Source organism: Podarcis cretensis (assembly GCF_951804945.1).
Source record: "Podarcis cretensis genome assembly, chromosome: 2".
NCBI classification, from domain to species: domain Eukaryota; kingdom Metazoa; phylum Chordata; class Lepidosauria; order Squamata; family Lacertidae; genus Podarcis; species Podarcis cretensis.
This window is the reverse complement of record NC_137171.1, coordinates 49,280,242-49,300,297: the sequence shown is the minus strand read 5'-3', so window position 1 is coordinate 49,300,297 and position 20,056 is coordinate 49,280,242. Positions and strand designations below refer to the sequence as shown.

Here is a 20,056-nt window from a genome sequence, read left to right as displayed (position 1 = left end):
GGGCTCCGCTATAGCCAAAAGCGACGCGACGAAGGGGCTTCCCTCCCTCTACTCCCCAGCTAAGAGCAGGGAAGTGTCCCGTTGAGCGGGCTCGCCCGTGGCAGCTGCCCTATACATTACCTAAAAGACATCTCTCCGTAAAAAAGCGGGCAAGCGCAGGAGATCAATAGGCAGGGCGCAAAAGTAGGTGAAATGTCGGGAACGGAATGGGATAGGGTTACAAATGCTAACTTTACCAGCCGTGTATTAAGGAGCCGTTCTCTCCGGCGTCCTTTTCTTGTGGCAGGTTGAATGCTTCTGCCGTGATAAATAGGCACCGGCGGCAGCTCCGCACGGAAGAACAGGCGCTTCCAGAGCCCTGCAAATACATAGCTGGCTGGGCGGAGTCGCCATTTTTAAAGTTCTTCATTTTACGACACCCTTTTCCCTGCCTTCCTTACTTCCCGTCATCCCTTTTTCCTTCGTAAAGACTGGCGGGAGTAAGCAGCTGGCGATACAGTGCTGCTGCTTTCTCCTATAGAGCGACGACGCCTGCTCTGTCTTGTTTTGTTACTAAGTACGTCGCAAGTGTTAGAATAATAAAGGCGCATCAGATCGGCTCTCCGTTTCCACTATTTTTATTCTTTCAAGTAGCTCAGTCCCCAACACTTCTTTCTTCACAAAAGACATCTGTCCGTTTACTTTCTCACATTCAGCATGCTTCACATCTATGAAGCAAGTAGACCTGAAGTGGAGAAACTCATGCTAAGAAACAAAATACACTTGCTAACGTACAAAATAACGATACAGTGGTACCTCTGGATGCGAACGGGATCCGTTCCAGAACCCCTTTAGCACCCTGAAAGGAACGCAACCCATGTGTGCACGGGCCGCAATTCGCTGCTTCTGCGCATGCGTGTGATGTCATTTTGAGCGCATGCACGAGCGGTGAAACCTGGAAGTAACGCGCTCTTACTTCCGGGTCACCATGGAGCACAACCCGAAAATACTTAACCTGAAGCTACTTCAACCCAAGGTGTGACTGTACATTAAACACTGTTGCCATCAATTACATTGTATGTTTGCTCCTAAAGTAGAGATATCTTTTGCAAGCTTCAGCTACTTCACCACCAGCTGTGCCTGTTCCCCAGGAACCAGCTGTAATACATTATTTTGTAACTGTGGCATGGACTACTGCAGCGCAGTCCTCCTGGGACTGCCTTGGAAGACTATTCAGACATTTCAGCTGGTGCAGATCCTAAGAGCCAATCCAGATTTTTGAGTATGGGTGTTATGTGTTGTCTATAACACTTCCATCTACTTCCAAGAGAACAATGCCCCAAATTACCTGTCACTGGAGCCGTATTCCATGTGATTGACAACTGTATGGGAGGGAGAGTAGGGACATGCCCTACTCTCAAGTTGTGATAAATGATATGAGGTAGGCAAAACCCCAGATGAGCCTAATTTGTCTGAAGGTAAATTCCATAGTGACTGAAGGCTTCCATAGCAAGATCTTACGCAGCAGCGCCTGCCTGCTCACCCTTGGGCAGTCCTACACATAAAGCATGGGATGGGTAGGTGAAGAATCCAGGGCTGACTGGGTGAGGCTGAAGCCTGGGTACAGCGGACTTTTATAGCCAGGGAGCAGGCCAGAGGAAAGAAGCTTTCCTTCTAGACCACTCCCTAAACAGCACCCCAGGCTCACCCACGATTGACTGCAACCAGGCAAGCCCCAGCAGCCAGTGCAGCTGGTGAATGAGGAAATGATGTCCTTCCCTGGCTGCATCAAAGATGGAAGATTACCTCAGTGCCGCAACTACACACAACTGTGGACCACAACTGCTGCTCCCCTCCCCCACTCAAACTGGCAATAACCTAACCTGCTTTCTGTTATGTTGAGAATGAACTTAGAGTAGGAAATAATAATACAGTACTGATATGGAATTCACATGTTTTATTTGGCTACACAATGAAAAAGTAGATATGTCACATTTTATTCAGTGGTTAAGGAAGGCTGGTACACCTAGCATTATCTTTTCTCAAAATAAAATCAGGAGTTGAAAAAGGGCAGCAGCAGAAGGAACCAAGTGCTATTTAGGCAGTGATCCAACTTTCTTAACAAACAGACTATTTTTCTAGCATAGAGTTTGCAGTTTAATAACGTGCAGCTGCATTATGATTTAACTACACAAGCCCTTAAGTACTGCTCTAGTGCCCATCCTTATTGCTTCAATCAGAAACTAAACAAACACTGTACGTGTATTAAGAGCCAACTTCTTCAGTCATTCTGCACTTCAGAATAAAAACAGCCTCTTTATAATGTACCATTGTATGCTTTTTTAAAAAAAATTGTACCAAGAGCTCATTCAAAATAATTTGAACTTTGCCAATGGAACTGAAAGTTTATGTTTACTTTCATTTTAATGAATGAACCATTATTAATTACTTTTATTTCTACGAGTTTCCTTAAGTATGTGGTCTAGTTTTACGAACTTCAAAAAGGATTCCATGTTCAAGTGAAAGTTTCCTGTTCCAGAGCAGATACTTTGCTTTCTCTCTTTTTTTATATTCTGTCTTTTTTTAAGAAAAATATAATAATAATATTCTGCCTTTCTACCATCGTAAACTGAGGGCGATGTAAGTACATTTACCATCCCAAGCTTGCTCTACTTCAGCAAAGTTGCTTCATTATGTGTTTTTAAGCCATCATCCCTTAAGAACCCAAAGCAATCTTATCTGGCCTCCTGGCTAGAAGGTGTATCAAAAATACAGTAAAAAGTGTGGTCACATTTTCCCTCCTAAGGAAATGGAAGAATATTTTCAGCTTGTAAAAGAAATCATATTTTGACTGTGTATATATTACCACTTATATGTTCCAGCATGCTTCCGCTGTTGGTGTTTGACGCTAAATATACATGGCATTAGCTGCAATCCATATCTGTTCTGTAGCTTCTTGAGAAATACTGCTGTTGATGTATTTCCCCCAAAACCAGCTTCCAACTGATTAGAAAATGGAAACCACGGTTAACCTGAGGTGTGTACGTTAGAGACAGCCGTTGAACATGTGCAGATGACAGCTTCAGTGATAAAGAGTTCAGCACTGGGTGATGTGCATCGACTGAAGAGATCCCCCCTCTGGTCTGTACAGCAACCTGATGCTACTTGAAATGATGCGGTGAGGGGAGGAGGAGCGGGAAGACAACACCAAACTGTTTTCAGCCCCTAATGTGTTCATAGCCTTTAAAGCTACATCTTTCCTTGTAGGCCTTGAGGCCTATTATTGTGTCATTTCATGGCAGCATGCTGTGTTTTTCCTTTTACATTTTAGTTTACATTTTGTTTTGTTTTAATTTCTTCCATCACAGATCTCCAATTGCAACTGCATGCTTAGAGGAATTTTTCTCATTTCTATACATGTCAGAATTTTGAGAACAATCAGTACTGGGTAGCCTAGAGGCATGAAAGGGGTGTCTTCTTTGTTGAGATTTCACATGCTTGCAACTACAGTGGAATGCCTTCAGCATATTATCTGGCAGCACTCTTCAAAACAATATATATTTATATTCCTCAGAACCCGCCTTGTTTGCAAGTAGGCCTGGACTGACATCATGCTGTGGCTTAGGAGACAGAGCCTCAACTTGTCTCATTTTCCAAAGCCTTCATCACTGGCTATGTTAGGAATCTTAATGTTTGTATATTATTATTATTTGCCAGAATTGCAAAATTTGAAGGCATCCCCTTCTGAAATGAACCCTGCTAAAAAGAGGCTAATTGATGCAGACATCTTCTTTTGTACTTGGCAATTTAAAAGTTTGAGGCGTTTTAAAATGGGGAAATGAAGAAATGCATACAGTATTGTATTTATTTATTTTATCTGCAGACTATTATATGTTTAAATAATTACATCATATACTTAGGAGCAGCTAGAGATATGACGGGCCAGAGCCCTCCCACCCCAACATACTTCCCCCTACTCATCCTATCCCTACACATCTCTAGCAAGTAATAAGAAACAGATTACAAAAATAAAAGGCAAATAGTGTTTTTTATTTCAAATAATGTTTTATTATTATTTCAAACTAACCCAACAGGCGTCTGCTTCCTGACTGTATGATTACTTACTCTTTTCTTATATTCATTTTCTGTAAAAACTCACCCTTAAAATAATTTCTATTTTTTGTTATTAATTCAAAAAGTAACAAACTCTTACTTATAAGCAGCCAGGAAAGCTGGGGGGGGGGGCAGAGAAAAGGAGAAATGTGTTACAGTACACTGACTTGCACATCTACAAAATCCGGTCTGAAAGTCCATGGAGTTCTTCTGCACAAATCTGACTTGAATGCTGCATATCTGTTCAATTATTATGCATTAGCTCCCTCTTGTGGCAGTTATACACATTTCTTCATTATACTGAATTTTGTGCGTAAAATAATGGGGAGCAAGATTTGAGCTTTGCTGTTCTGTGAGTTTAGGGTTGCTTTTCCCATTTCTCTTTCATTTGTTTAATCTATTTCTTAATATATTTATTATGAAGGAAAGGTAGGGCTGCCATATGGCCTGAATTTCCTCCAGTCTGTTTTCTGGTACACCTTGGACACAGTCAGTGTGAAAAACAACAGGGCTTCCTATTTTACACAACTATTAAATGTGAAAGAACCCTCCCCTCCCCACACGGAGGAGCCAGTGTGGTGTAGTGGTTAAGAGCAGTAGACTTGTAATCTGGGAAACTGGGTTCGTATCTCCGCTCCTCCACATGCAGCTGCTAGGTGACCTTGGGCCAGTCACACTTCTCTGAAGTCTCTCAGCCTCACTCACCTCACAGAGAGTTTGTTGTGGAGGAGGAGGGGAAAGGAGAATGTGAGCCGCTTTGAGAGTCCTTAGGGTAGTGATAAAGCAGGATATCAAATCCAAACTCTTCTTTTCACCAGGCCAATCTAGGTGTATTCCAGTGACAGTAAACTCAGCCAAGACAATCTCTGTTCCAGCCTTTGCAGTTCCTGACACAAGCATTTATGCTGGTTAAATATTGAAGTAATAGTAATACCTTTGATTTAAGTGATGGGAATTAATTTTAGAAAGATCACCAGTATGAACACTGCAAGACTAGTGTGACTGGTGTGTAGGTTACTTTAAACTGACTATCCAGTCCCAGCTAGCGGACAACCAAGGAATATGATTTGGACCCATGGCGGTTGTGTAGCAAAAAGAAAAAAGTATCTAAGACAATCATTTGCAAATATGAAATAAACTGCAAATAAATATACTATTTCCAGTAACATTTTAAGAAACATTTAATATGAAGTCACAAGCCTTATTTCAAACACTTATTAGTAGCTGTATACTACTAAGTATATCAGCAGTTATAACTAAACTAAAGGTTCTGTTAATATTAGGGGTGTGCAGCAGATTTGAATGAATCCTGAATCTTGAAGCAGATGGTTCAGAAGGATTCTGGGCTTGTTCAACCCTACAGAAACCACGTAGGGACCTCCAAAGCACTTAGTGGCTGCACTTTGGGTTGACAGTGGACACCAGACAATATTTATTTTAAATTTGCCTACAGGCATGTGAGACAGTGCTGGAGCTGTGACAAACACAAGGCCCACATTCCTAGAACTAGCCAAGTCTGTAAAAGAATGGAAGTTGGAAAGTCCATCAAGACATGAAAGCAATAGATTACTAAAATGTGAGTAGTAACAATGAGCAACTTTCCTATTATTTACAGTGGAAGTAGATCACAGACCAGACGGTGATGAAATGTAAGATTTGTTTATTTTTAATAGATTTTTCCAAGTGTGAAATTTCCTGGTTTTAGATGTATGGTTTGTTTTTTATTCTTAAATTGTATTTGGAGCCATGATTCATGGAAATGGGACTGTATATGATTTATTTAAGATTTATTGTAATGGCTAGTGACAAATTGCTTGATACATTTTCTAATAAAAAAAGAAAAAGAAAACAGTGTTTTCAGAAAATTATTAATTCCCGTAAGGAAAAGAGTCGTATGACACTTTAAAGACCTAGTAATTTATTGCAGTATGAGCTTTCATAAAATGAAGATTACTTCCTCAGACAGTGAAGGTGTTGGAAATACATTAAATACGCACAGAGGAAAACTCCTTTGCAAGGTGAGATTAAAAGATAAAGGAAGACATTGTGAAAGCTTATACAGTGGTACCTCAGGTTACATACGCTTCAGGTTACATATGCTTCAGGTTATAGACTCCGCTAACCCAGAAATAGTGCTTCAGGTTAAGAACTTTGCTTCAGGATGAGAACAGAAATCGGGCACGGCGGCAGCAGGAGGCCCCATTAGCTAAAGTGGTGCTTCAGGTTAAGAATAGTTTCAGGTTAAGTACGGACCTCTGGAACGAATTAAGTACTTAACCCGAGGCACCACTGTATATGCGATGGAATTAAACATCACACTTTGATGAACATTCTGTCTGCTCAAGCTTTTCAGCCTGCCAGACTGAGTGGTCACTCCCCCCTGCCCCCCCCACCAGTTTGCTGTTCAACACACACCCCTCAGCCAATTTTGGGGGTGCACAGGGGTAGGGGGCGGAGTCCTGTTATGCAAGCGCAACTCCTTGTGCAGGACTTCTGATAGGGCTCTTTAGGTGAATGATGCCAATTATATTTGGACTCATGCAGATGGCATTCAGCATTCATCCTGATTTGCTTGCACAAAGTTAACACGGTGATTGGACTATGTCTGATCTTTATTGAGCATTTCTCCTGATTTTTTAATGGGGTGCTTATATGAGCATTGATCCAGCAGTCATCCTGACTTGCTTACAAGGTGTTTATACATATTCCTGTTAATTATTCAAACATTCCACTTACATTGCTTACATAGCCAAAAGACCAACAGCAATGGGCAAGAGTGAAGTATCAGGATATTTTGGTGAATTGCACAACATGTAGAAGTATGGGTGGGGGAAAAACACCTATAGGAGAAGAAAATGTAAGAGGAGAGGAGAACCCTCCCCCCAAAAAACATACCAGTAGGGATTGAGAATGCTTAGTGCCCACACAATGCTGAGCAACTGTTGAGTGGTGGAGGGACAGACTGAAACAAAGAATGGGAAGAGTGGCTGCAGAAGGATGGCAGAGGAACAAAAGCATAGGCACCCACCCACCCACTCACTTTCCCACCAGCCTGCACCCTCCCTGGACTGGAACACTGGACAGCAGCACTGCACACTGCAATGTGTTGCTGCAGATCCCACTTATCCTGCCTAAAGTTCATTCACCTGCACATCTTCCATTCTGCCTCCAAGGGAATGGAGGATATAACAGCCCCTTTCACTTGTTTTCTTCACATATTCTGCATTGCACATGGGGCAGGACCATGGCAGCTGGCCACACCCACAACATCTGTGTGCTCAGCTAGCCAAAGGAAAGGGACATGTATTCCCAGATGGTTTGTAACAATTACAACCCTTACTTACTAATTCAGCCAAATTTCATTAGCAGGGATGTCATCAGCAGTCGGAGTGGTTCTGACCCGCTCTGTGCATGCAGCTGAGTGTCTCAGAGGAAGAGCTAATATATGCTAACACTACATTAGGATTGAGTACCACTCAACAGCTCCAACAGAAAAGACCGCTGCTCTCACTGAAGATTTTAGTGCCAACAGAAGGTAGATAATTACCACCTTGATATGCAACTTCCATCTTAACAGTGTTTAGTCTAATACATCATTTACTTGTATTACTAAGACAGCAGTAGCTATTGCTAACGTATGATAATTTAAGGTTGGAATCACTTAGCTCACAGACTGTGAAAAACAAATTACTCTTTGAAGACATTCTATTCATACATTCCACCCATGAGAAGCCCCCCTCTCCATATTTGAAAGATTATGCCATCTTTAAGCCATCGTGAGATTATTAGCAATAGCAGAGCTAGCTATATGAAAGCACAGTAGTTTATATAAATAGCTGAGGGTGGCCAGTGCAGCTTTATTTTGGTTTAGCAGGAGTCCACAAGCTCAAACTACCACTCCATGTGGCCTCTACATACAGAGTGCAATTATGGCTGGTTTTATGCTAGCCAACATGACCTGAACATTAGTTAAGTGTGAAAAATTCAGCAAATACATCCATATATTTATTTCAGATAGGATCATATGGGTCTGTTTCGCCTGTCTTTGCAACCCTTTTGTTTATTCAGTCAACAATGCTGAAGCTTTCATTTTTTGAAGACATTTAAAAGCAAATAAAGCCCTTCCAATATTTTTCAGGGCAAATGTTTCCTAAGCCTTCTGATTACCAAAGTATTACTCAATGTTGGCAACCAATTAAAGATACAACCCTCTTGTAGGAGCTACGTTCATTATCCTTATAATTCCTTACCGGATCCATTTAAGAAATGCATAACGTCTAGCAACTACTCCATAAGGGATAGATGCATATTATGTGGAATCCAACATAGCGCTGAGTCAGGTATGTGTGCAGGGGATGAGGTCTGCTCATGCAGTAGAACTTTCCTTCCTCTCCTCCCCCTATGCACCTCCTAAATGTGGTCTATGGGTGCCCCACCTACTCTCCAGAGAAGATTTAGAGGGTGCAGAGGAAGACTCATTACATGAGCAGACCTTGTTCCACATACACAACAACGTGTTTGAATCCTGCCCTTTATGCATTTTGCTACCCATTAACTTAGTTTGGAGAGGCCCTTTTGGAGCTCTTTGCAATCCTTTTTGTTTTAATGACCCTCACTGCTCGTCCCTAACTCAATATAGTTTATGAACCAATTAAAAAAACACGGGTACCAATAGCAATCCTTGGGGGAAACTACTTTCTACATGGGAGAACTGTCTTTGTTATGTAGCCAGTTCCTGATCCCTAAGATCTCCACTTACCTAGGGAGTATGTCCAACTCAAATGAAAATGGCTTTACTTCTGAATTCACTTGTCCTGTTAGAAGAGAAAGGACACAATCATTTTCAAGTGTGTGTCAACATTTGATAGCCGTAGTCTTGTAATGTGTTGGATAGATTCATCAATATAGATTCATCAGCTTTTTTCTTGAATTCTTTTCGCACCAAGTTGCACTTCAGTGGTAAGGCTGAACATTATGACCATTAATTATGCTTGATATTTTGTGGCTCTTTCACTTGCGACCAAGCTACTCAGAATCAATGGCTAAACTGAGAATTGTACTCATTCTGTTCAGCATGTGGTGTAGGCCTTCACAATCCTAAGCCACAAGAGAGCATTGCAGCTATTTGCATCTTTCCCAGATCATCTTCCCCTCCCTCTTTTTAAAAACTTGGGTATCTTTTCCGTAAATCACTTTCTGATCAAAAGCACAGGATCTTGGAAGACATCCATGCAAGTTATTGGAACAGGATGCTGCAGCACATTCTTATCACTGTGGGTTGCTTCATTGTGCTTTTGAGCCAAAAGCCTGATCCAATTTTTTCACACTTTTATGCAATGCTATGTGAAGCTCTGCCAGCGCAACTTGTATTCTTCTGCAAGCCAGGATTCCTGAACGCTCTCATCTACTTCCCTGATGCTAAGCAGGCTCGTGCATGCACGAGCTAATGGAGCAGACTTCACAGAATTTTAATCTTTAAGCTCATAAGTTCTTTTGACAGCTCTATTCACTTTCGCCTAGTAAATATAAAGGTTGCTTCCATTTTCACATAGCACTTCCATCACTGACCAATTGAGAGGATCATAAGTGAGTTCTGTTCGCTGCTTCAAAAATGGATGAACAGAGTATGGCTACAGGGCTCCTTTGGGACAAAGGGTCGGATTAAATTTAATATGTCGATAAAAAAAAATTAGTAATTCTCTTTTCTTCCCAGTTCAGAATTAACAACAAATTTATAAACACTGCAACTTTTGCTTGGCATCCCACTTGCAAACAGCCCCATCCAAATCTTGGCATTGTTGATTCTGTATATCTGTATTTAGCATGTGTATTTAGCATTAAGACTTATATCAAAGTAGTTTCTAGTGCAAAGAGCATGGTACCTGTTCTATACAAGCTAGCGTGCATTTATAGGCAAAAAGATTTCCCCAGCTCAGTTACCTGTACAAGGTATTGCAGATCATTTCTACATGCTTAAGGAAACAATGCTGAATATGCCTTTGGGCTTTGCCTTTAGCGTGGAGCATGCTGAACTAAGATTTCGACAAACCTATTAGCAAGCCGAGTATGCATCCATTAAAACAAATGAATCCACAATGGAATAGCACTAAAAAGGGCCTTTCTTGACTCGCACCTGGCTTCCAGTTCCGCTTTGCCTTAATGGGGGCAGCCCCATGACAGCAGAAGATAGTTGGCGAAGGAAAAACAATGATGATTGAGGGTAATCATTCTTGCAAATTTCTCCCAAGGGACAGAGGGAACGGGGCTTTACTCACAGTCCGTATCGGTACCTGGCGCTCGTTCCAGCATGGAATGTGGGGGCAGGGAGATGCTGAGTGCAAAAGCACTTAGCCTGGTAAAAACCCTCCAACGTCGCCATTAAGAAGCAGAGGTTCTACTGTTAATTAGAGTTTAATTGGAGTAAAGTACAGGCACATGCTAGAAGAGATGAGATCACAAACTGCGGAACAAACCAACTGCAAGGACTTTAAGGTTTGAACTTGAGATAACACTTCATTTGGTGCAAAAGGCAGTGGGGAGGAGGGGAGCCTACAATTTCTTTATTTAAAGTTTTCTTCTCCACATTTATGATTCAGCAACCCTCCTCTGAATGTTAGTTCAAATTATATTTGTACAAGTGAGGATGGAAGAACTTGGATTATAAATATGGAATATAACACCAAACGGAACTGTTTGTGTAACAAAAAGGGGAAAGGGAGGGAAGGTGTATTTTGCAAAAGGTGTATGATGGAAACTTAGAGCTGACTCTTCCCCATCCTATATTATTTACAAAGTGAACTTAATAATGCTAAGAGGACTTGGAATTTAATTTAATTGGAAGTATAATTGCTCATATATCTTCAGGTGGAAGGAAGGATGAAAGGAGTCTATGAGCTGCCAAGGAACTGATGAGGTTCTTCACTGAGTCATCTGCAGTTTGACAGACTGCTCTCCTTCCCAGGCTGAGAAGAAAAATGGTGACAACAGTTGATTTACTGGGACAGAGCGACTATTGCATCTGTTGTTCTCTGTCCAAAAAAACCCCGACTATAATAATTGGCCAGAAGGAGCCTGAGTTTCACTTTCTCTTTCTATCTCTTTTCCTTCTGGTGTGCTGTTGTGTACATAGTGTGCTTAGTGTTGAGGTTTAGACTTATTATAAGTTATTGTAAGTTTAAGTTAAGTCTGCTGCAACTGGATTTCTTATGGACAGTGCCAATCCTGGGTGTATTGGATTTGTGACCATTATGCTCATTTGCCTTCAGTAGCAGTAAAGCTCTGCTGGATTAAATACAATTGCCTCTGGTCTATTTTGGGGGATCCTGCAACGTGTTTAAGTTTTTACTCTGCTAACTATACATTGGAGTTCTGCTCTGGATCACTATTGAGTAGAATTTCATGACAGTGCAGGAGGTAGCAAGGGGGAGGAGAGGAGGGGGGAGTTTTGTTGCCCGAGCAGAAGCCTGTTTTGCAACAGTGTTGGATACAGCCCAGTGTTAGAATGAACCCAGTGGTAAACACACAGTGAGATGGATGTCATCTCTACTGTGATCAAAGCTGCCAAGGAAAGTGTAGCTGTCGTGTAGCTGGACATCCCTGTCACTCTCTGCATGTATGCTTCAAATCGTGCTAATCTTGTTCCTCAAGACAACGTACTCACATACATGTTTGTGTGGAGGAATTTGGCAGTGTATGAACCAACCTACAGAAAATGCCAAAGCTGCAGCCAAACAGCACACAAGACCTGCCTGCACCCATCAGCCAGCCAGGCTTTGCAAGTCGCAATGTGTCCACACATTCTCTCCCAGGCCTACCTGGAGATGCTGGTAATTGAACCTGGGACCTTCTGCATGGAAAGCAGATGGTCTCTATCACCAAACTACAGCCCTGTCCTCTATAAATGCACATGCAGCTTCCTTTACGTGTTAGTTGGATTTGTACTTCAGCAATCTCATCGAAAGTCATGGTTTCAACTGATGAACATTAGCAACGTGCACAATGGAAGCAGAGGGTGCAGAAGTAAGTGGCTGGATGCCTGTATGTGGGAATTCACGTTTCTTTTTTTCTTGCACCACTCAAATTTCTCCTTGATCCATGAATCATTGTAATTTCTAAGTAAAGCATAATTAGAAGGAATGTAGACCTCCATGTCGTATAATTGAAAAATATGTTTATGGAATAAATCAATAACAGCCTGTTTTGCAAAAGTGGCTTTGAACTGGCTAATTGGATTAGCAGCAGATGGTGGCTTTTCAATTGTCTTGGCTTAGAGCAACTGATTGCTTTTAAAAAATAATAATCACAAAAGACTTTTATTTAAGACAGCTATTCCATAATCTGGGAATATCTATCTCTTCTCATCTGCCTGTGGCCTATTGTGCAATTTGAGTAATTCATAACTTTAGCGCTCATCTTATTTCACTTGTTTAAAAACAGCACTGTGTTGACAGATACATTTTCCCCTTTAGGACAATGTGTTCCCTTGCAACATTGTTCCTATAAATTAAGCATGTTGCTTTGCTAGGAATTTTAACAGGATCTTCCTATTGTACCAGATTCTTTGGTTTCTGCCTCTGTTTTGCTTCGTTCACATCTATTAATGACAGCATTGGGGTGAAGAGCCAAGCTCTAATTTGAGTTTTATAATTTCCTAACTTAAGCATTTTTTTTCCATGCAGTTCACTTGCTGCAATAAACCTCTGATTTGCCTTATTTATTCATTTTTAATAGAATTGTATCAGTGTTTTAATGCACTCTGAAAGCTTGGTTTAGGGCCCAATAAGCATTTTCTATTTCCATTGCTGTCTTTTGAAGTTAAAAGCAGTAAAACTCTATATGGAGTTTCCTTTGATACTTCAGAAGCTCCAGCTGGTGTGTAGAGGACAACCTGTCACGTTGTCCTCTCATTCTCATAGGGTAACATCTCACAGCAAAACTTCTCAGTAACCAGAGATTAGAAGCCAGGCTTCTCTGTAGCAAACCAAGATAAAATGATGGCCAGAGACAGTTACAACACAGGGGGCATACACTAACAAGGTCAAAGGAGGGGAGAAACAAATAGATGTGCTGGTCTAGAATATCATTAAAAGGGTGAGGGGCAAGTCAGTCTTATAGCCTATTACAGATAGGTAGCCTATCTATATAGAAGGGTCTGGTGACTTCTGTTTCAGTGTATCTGAAGAAGTGTGCATGCACACGAAAGCTCATACCAAGAACTAACTTAGTTGGTCTTTAAGGTGCTACTGGAAGGATTTTTTTTATTTTGTTTTGATTATAGCCTATTAAAAAGAATTGAAGAAAGGGGTCTTGAAATGGCAGGATATTGATCCTCAAGTGGTAGCCTTGCCATTTCCTTTTGAAAGGCTACTATTCTGCATATATGGACAGTGTGTTCATTTTTATCAAACCCTTTATTCACACCCTTTAAAACCCCAGGTGTCATGAAGTATTATAATGCGGAAAAGTACAGCAAAGGCCTCCTGCACTGGTAGGGCCAGTTCTTTTGATCACCCTTTGTGATAGAACTGTTGTAAAGCTGCTGTACGGAACAGGCCTTTTAAAATAAGAAGGGCAGGTTTTTTTAAAAAAAGATGGCCAGGTGGCAAATCTCGATCTGCTCAGTCACCTGCTTTTATCAGCTTTGCATAAGTACCTGGCACCAATTCATGTCCTTTTCTAAACTGGAAAGTTTCCAGTTTCACAGTTTATGTTTCCTGGAGTAACTGCAAGCAGGGACAATTATCTTTTCATTGCATTTTGTTTATGTCATCTGTACTGTGAAGTATCATACTGATCCATGCCTATATACGCTATCTTACTCTTAATCATTTTTTATTTTATCACTATAATTTATATCCTACACAAAAACACACCCACACTATAATAGAACAATAGCAAACTTGTTCTTATGCTATTTGACAGCTGACTGTATTCATTATTTGACAATAATTAGCAAAGGGACTGTTAGAAGTTCTGTATTGTTTTTATTACCTTAGGCTTCAACGTGTCTGTCTAAATTAAATTCAATGACACCAGATCTTTAGGGTTATCCTTTTAAGGTTAAATGCTAAACTTACTTTTTGTTCAAAAAAATGTATTAGCATTGAGTCTATTGCAACGTTTCTTTTTCTAAGTTTTGCACACAGAGATCCAAAGCTTGATCATTGGCATCTCTAGTTCAAAAGGCCAGGTAGTAAGTCAGGCATAGGCAAACTCGGCCCTCCAGATGTTTTGGGACTACAATTCCCATCATCCCTGACCACTAGTCCTGTTAGCTAGGGATCATGGGAGTTGTGGTCCCAACACATCTGGAGGGCCGAGTTTGCCTATTCGTGTAATAAGTGTTTTAAAACGCTGTGAAGAGCTCAGTCCGCCACAGTGGGCAACACTGGGTTAAATGGGGGGGGGGAAATAATCTGATCTTCTATAAGACAACTTCCTAAGTTTGTACCAATTTATCAATTGCTATTTTGTATGGAGCAGGTAGAATACATCAAGCGGTACTGCTAAGATCCCTAGGGCTGCCATTGCATGCATAAAGGTAAAGGTAAAGGTACCCCTGCCCGTACGGGCCAGTCTTGACAGACTCTGGGGTTGTGCGCCCATCTCACTTAAGAGGCCAGGGGCCAGCGCTGTCCGGAGACACTTCCGGGTCACGTGGCCAGCGTGACATCGCTGCTCTGGTGAGCCAGAGCCGCACACGGAAACGCCGTTTACCTTCCCGCTGGTAAGCGGTCCCTATTTATCTACTTGCACCCGGAGGTGCTTTTGAACTGCTAGGTTGGCAGGTGCTGGGACCGAGCAGCGGGAGCGCACCCCGCCGCAGGGATTCGAACCGCCGACCTTTCGATCGGCAAGCCCTAGGCGCTGAGGCTTTAACCCACAGCGCCACCTGCGTCCCAATCATTGCATGCATACTTTTTTCAAATAAGCATGCACGAGACTATGTGTTGCTTAAAAAACAGAACCGTACATTCTGTTCTGTAAAAAAAGGGGGGGGGGAGATACTACTACCAATATATTTCTGATACAGCAGAAAAAATGGGATTAAATTTGAAAACCTGCCTTACTTTAGTTGGGCCACATGCACTATTTTTCATGCACACTCCCAATCTTCTATTTGTTTTTTACTTGCCAAGATTAAAGCATCTTTACAGTCCATCCATCCTGCTTTTCATCACTTTTCTTTCCATACATGAGTTTTGCAATAGGAAAGGGCATTTCTTCAAAGCGGACTGCTCACTCGCAGCTGTAACAGTATCAATCTATGTGGGCTTGAACTGGTGCAGAAATAGCTATGGGAGCTTATTCTCAGCTTGAGAGCAGGAAATGGTTTACCAATTGCCGAAGCAAAATGTTAAGAAACTTTTCATTTAAAAAACCCCTATTTTACCCTCCAGTAAACAAAGTGGTTTTGTTTATTTCTTTAAAGTAAACTTATCTAGTCCCCTGCATTGCCAAGTACAGCTGTTCATGCCAATGTGAGCTGCTAGGTTTTGCCAGCAGCTTCCCCAGGACTGGGTTTCTTGAAACCAGATCACAATTAAACCTCTTTCCAAACGTCCAAATTCCATGACACGTAGAAAACCTTTAACATGCTTTGTAAATTATCTATCGCTACAACTCCTGAGAAGGGCCTGTGAAATAGTTGGTTGTTTGATAGAATGTTTATGCAACCATAGAAAGAAACAGGAACAATATTAAAGTCCAGAAAGATGGGCAAACAGGTTTATCAGAAACACACATCAGACTAAGGCTGAAGTTGTGCATGCACTGTCAAACAGTTAATGGTCTCTCAGGAATCTTCCCTTCAGCTTCTCAAGAACATAAGGATAGCCCTGTTGGATCAGTCCAGGCTCCTGTTCCCACAGTGACCAACCAAATGCTCTTGGGAATCTTGTGACCAGTTTAAAAGCTGCTCTGCCACCTTTTTGATTTTACCGTAAGTACCAGCAGTTTGTTTCCATCGTGGTTCAAATGGAGGAGCCCATTCCTCTTGTCCCATAAGGCCTGGCTTGTCCCATAATGTTCCCCAGTGCCTAACAAATCCAAAACCCTCTTCCCAATACCATTGTGCCATCCACACATCAGGACTGCAAAACTGTGCCTGTCCAGTTGGCCCTGTGTGTGAAACTGGCAGCATTTCGATAAAGCTACCAATACCTTGTTGGTCCTGGTTTTCAACATACAACTGGTTTTCAACATACAACAGCCTAAAGATCTCCAATAAGATGTGAAAAACTGTTATTACACCGCCCCTCTGCCTGTCTGCCATTTCTCATTGGGATATCCCTGTCTGAGGTAGTTTGTCCACTTATAATTGCAGTGTATTACTTTCAAAAGCCTGCCTATGATGATCATAGTCTTCTATTCAAAACTGTAATTTGCATTTGTTCAGCTGTTATTTCCATCATTGTTCCAGCGTTGAGTAAACAGACAGTGTCAGCTTTTGGAATATTACATATTCACGTTCTTCTATATTCTGCAAGTTATGTGAGATGTTCTCAGTGGTGGTCACGAGGGCCCTATATTTTAGTATATATTGAAACCACATTGTTGCATACCATGAGTCTTATTTCATGTTCCTTGCTTCACTGCAGCCACTCACATTCTGCTAAAACCTACTATGCTATTTGACATCTATCTTTTATAAACAAGTCCCTCTAATGCATTTTCAGAGAGGGTTACTTTCCAGATGAAGCTGTTTTAGCCTGAACCTTTTAAACTATTAAACCTAGGCTCTCCACATTAGCCAAAGCACATATTTTAACCCCTGTGACTATTTCATGCTTAACTCCATAAAGCTAAGACAGAAAAGACGACTAATGTAAAGAGACATTGCTATTTGCCTTGCTGATGCTGATGCTGTTTATTCTCTTAACAATAAGTTTTGCAGTTCCCAATAAGAAATAAATATTAGTTGATTAGTGAATATTGTTGGTCACTGATGGTCTCTACATGAACATACACCTTTGTTTTTAAATGTGATATATAAGAGATACGTTCCATTTACTTCATTTTTGCCCGTCGTACATATCAGGAAACATTTCTCCTTAAAAGGCCAGAAGGGTCACCACTGCAAAGAAAACTCTGGTCTATGGGATGATCATAAAAAGAAGGTTGTATCCAACTAAGTTCTACCCAAAAGAGACCCACTGAAATTAATGGACCTCATTTAGCCATGTCCATTAATTTTAAAGGGTTGACTCTGAATATTACTAGCACTGGATACAACCCATACATTTGTTTTTGTAAATAGCTACCAAACTTTTAAGTTTTTTGTTCTGTTCAGCTAAGAAATTAAGATACTGGTTTAAAAGAACTGAGGATGGCCAGCCCTTGAGCTAGAAGCTGCATCTGTTGCTGTTTGTGACCACAGCATAAGAATGACTGCTGCCGTCATCCATCTTACTTTCCTTCTGCTCCATTTTCTGTGATACAGAACTGGAGTTTCATTTGCTATCAGAAGAAGGAAAGCAGGACAAGAGAATGGACTGTCACACTACTGAGAAGGGTATCACCTTTCTGACCGAAAGTTAATGTGCTGGCGCTGTTAAACAAGAGAAAAGTGTCTCCTGATCAGGATCCTAAGTGTGTTGATTGCAGTCATGTCAAGGATTTAGCTGAAAAGCAGTTGTGTGCTACTGACTGTGTTCTAGTTTTGGACTATTTTAGAGAGTTCCAACTGTTTCTGGTTAAACTAAAATGTGTCTGAAACAACAGTTTGGCTTATTTCTTTTTTTCTTTTTGCACTGGCAGCATGCGTAAGCGTGCTTCAGCTCAGCCAATTTTCTTTTAGACAGATCTTTCAATGTAAAGCTTTTTTCAATGCTCTTGAGCAGGTTTTTGATAACATTGTCCTGTGAAAGCAATATAGCCTTCAACATCTCACAGACATAAATATAGGTACGTCTGTTGTACACCTTCTCTGACCCTTTATTGGTCATAGTAAATATAGTTATATGATGCACGCACGTGCACACACACACATCTTAGGGCTGTGCCATTTAAAAGTCCAGTGAGGCCTAACATTCTGCTCCTAATAAACCAGAATTGCTTGTGATCTAAGCTCATCCAATACACTTGAAAAGGTCCACACACAGAACAAGGGGCAAAGTATAGACTGGGCTGATGGTATAGACTGGGCTGTTCACATGTGAGGGTTTATTTTCAGGCATCCATGCTCAGTGTGCATCAGGGATGGCGCTAGTCCAGCTGCACATCATTGCAGATGAGGTTTATTCTAGAAGTTTTAGGATGGCCTGAGATAGAAGCCAGAAAAGATAGCTAGCTAGTGAAGTGTAGGTGGGTTCCCATGAAGCAAGGCACAGCAAGAACAGCAAGAACCTTTATTGAACTAACAGAAGTGGATAACAGGGGCAAAGCAACTGCTTATATACATTTCTGAAGGCCTGAGCCACTTCCACTCCCAACGTGATTGGCTGTCTAAACTCCCAAGCTGCAAATCATAACTCAGAGTTTAAGGGCCAATAGCAGTGGCCCAAATCCTGAAATGTTCTGTGATTGGATATCATGTATCAAATCAGAACACAGGGGCCCAGAATCCTTAGTCCAGACTCAAGCTCAGGCAAACACAGACCACTGAATAACAGATGATAGATAGATAGATAGATGATATATAGATAGATAGATAGATAGATAGATAGATAGATAGATAGATAGATGATAGATAGATGATAGATACAGATTTTTTTGTTTTCTAATTTAGAACAAATATGCACTTTACATACATAAATACATTCATAACCCTTTATCTTTTTCTCTTACACAGACTACACATACATGTTTCTCTCTCTCATACAGACACACACCCTGACTGTGTTAATAACCATTGTTCCTTCTTATCCTCACCCACATACTTTAAAAACAAAATAGCCCTTATAGGGGGCTAACCAATTAACTACGGTCAGTTCCACATGGCTGGTGGGCAGGAAATGGCTGAGTGAATAGGCTGATTCCTCTGTCCCCACGCTTTTTGGGGAGAATTACCCCAAAGGGCTAAGCAACTGTTTGCCACCAGCTCCAAGGAACAGACAAGCCAGAAACTCCCGAGGGAATAGAACAATCCATGTCTCTCTTTCTCAAAAAGAATAAGAAAAATGGACAACAATAGGGAATGAAGACAGCTTAAGCAAAGGGTGAAAGTACATTTTTTGGTATCAGGGTGCAAGGGTGGGTCGTCTGTCTGGCAGGTTTCCATACTTGCTGTTCAAGGGGGACTTTCTTTTCTGCTTTATAACCTAATCAGCAGCGTGGGAAGTCATAATCCAGAAGTGTCTATAGTTTCTGTGCCAATTATGCTCTTGCCTTGAGCACAGGAAACCATCTACCAGGTGAGAGTCATGAGATTACTGGTTTGGATAGCAATACCTTTTGGCTTGAAAAGAGTCTGCAACTTTGACTATGTGGGATGTCTAACTAAGCTGGTTTCATAGTTCAAGGCCTATTACCCTGATGCAAATGAACCAGCCTCTAAAGATGCAAAATACTTTGTTCCTCGTTGTGGCTTGCCCACTGAAAACTTTTAACTTCATTTCTGTGCTTATCCTGAATAAACATCCTCCCACATATCAAAACACCCAGAGGATGCTAGTCCTTTGTACAACAGTTGCAATGAATTACCCAGCCCCTCATTATGGTTGAATGGAATTAGCCTTCTCATGAAGGCTGTGGATGGGAAAAAAATCTCTCATTTCGGCTGGCCACTGCCCGCCACAACTTTGGCTGCTTAGCAGAGCCACCAGTCTGCCTGCCAGTGGCCAAATAACCGCAACAGGAGTCAGCTTTAGTTCTCAGGCTAATTAGTCCCAGGCATTTTGGAATCAAGGGAAAGTTTGAATGGGGAAAACAGGAACGAATGACATTTGCACATTGTTTTGGAATTAGGCTTCTGTTTATTTACTGTTCACAATAGGTATGCTACAACGGCTGCTCCCCTCCACAC

The 20,056-nt window shown here is 41.3% G+C and overlaps 1 long non-coding RNA gene across 4 annotated transcripts in view; it reads left to right on the top strand.

Moving 5' to 3' along the window:
- Positions 1-24: 24 nt before the first annotated feature.
- Positions 25-20,056, top strand: part of LOC307209639 — a 35,989-nt gene continuing 15,957 nt past the window's right edge. Inside the window, exons 1-4 of one of the 4 annotated variants that reach the window (XR_013835678.1) lie at positions 25-183; positions 2,976-3,120; positions 5,546-5,668; positions 10,957-11,059. This is a non-coding gene — a long non-coding RNA (uncharacterized lncRNA). Of the gene's footprint in view, positions 184-2,975; positions 3,121-4,910; positions 5,001-5,545; positions 6,276-10,956; positions 11,060-20,056 lie in introns of those variants that run through there. The other 3 variants (XR_013835680.1, XR_013835677.1, XR_013835679.1) reach the window with 3 other exon arrangements.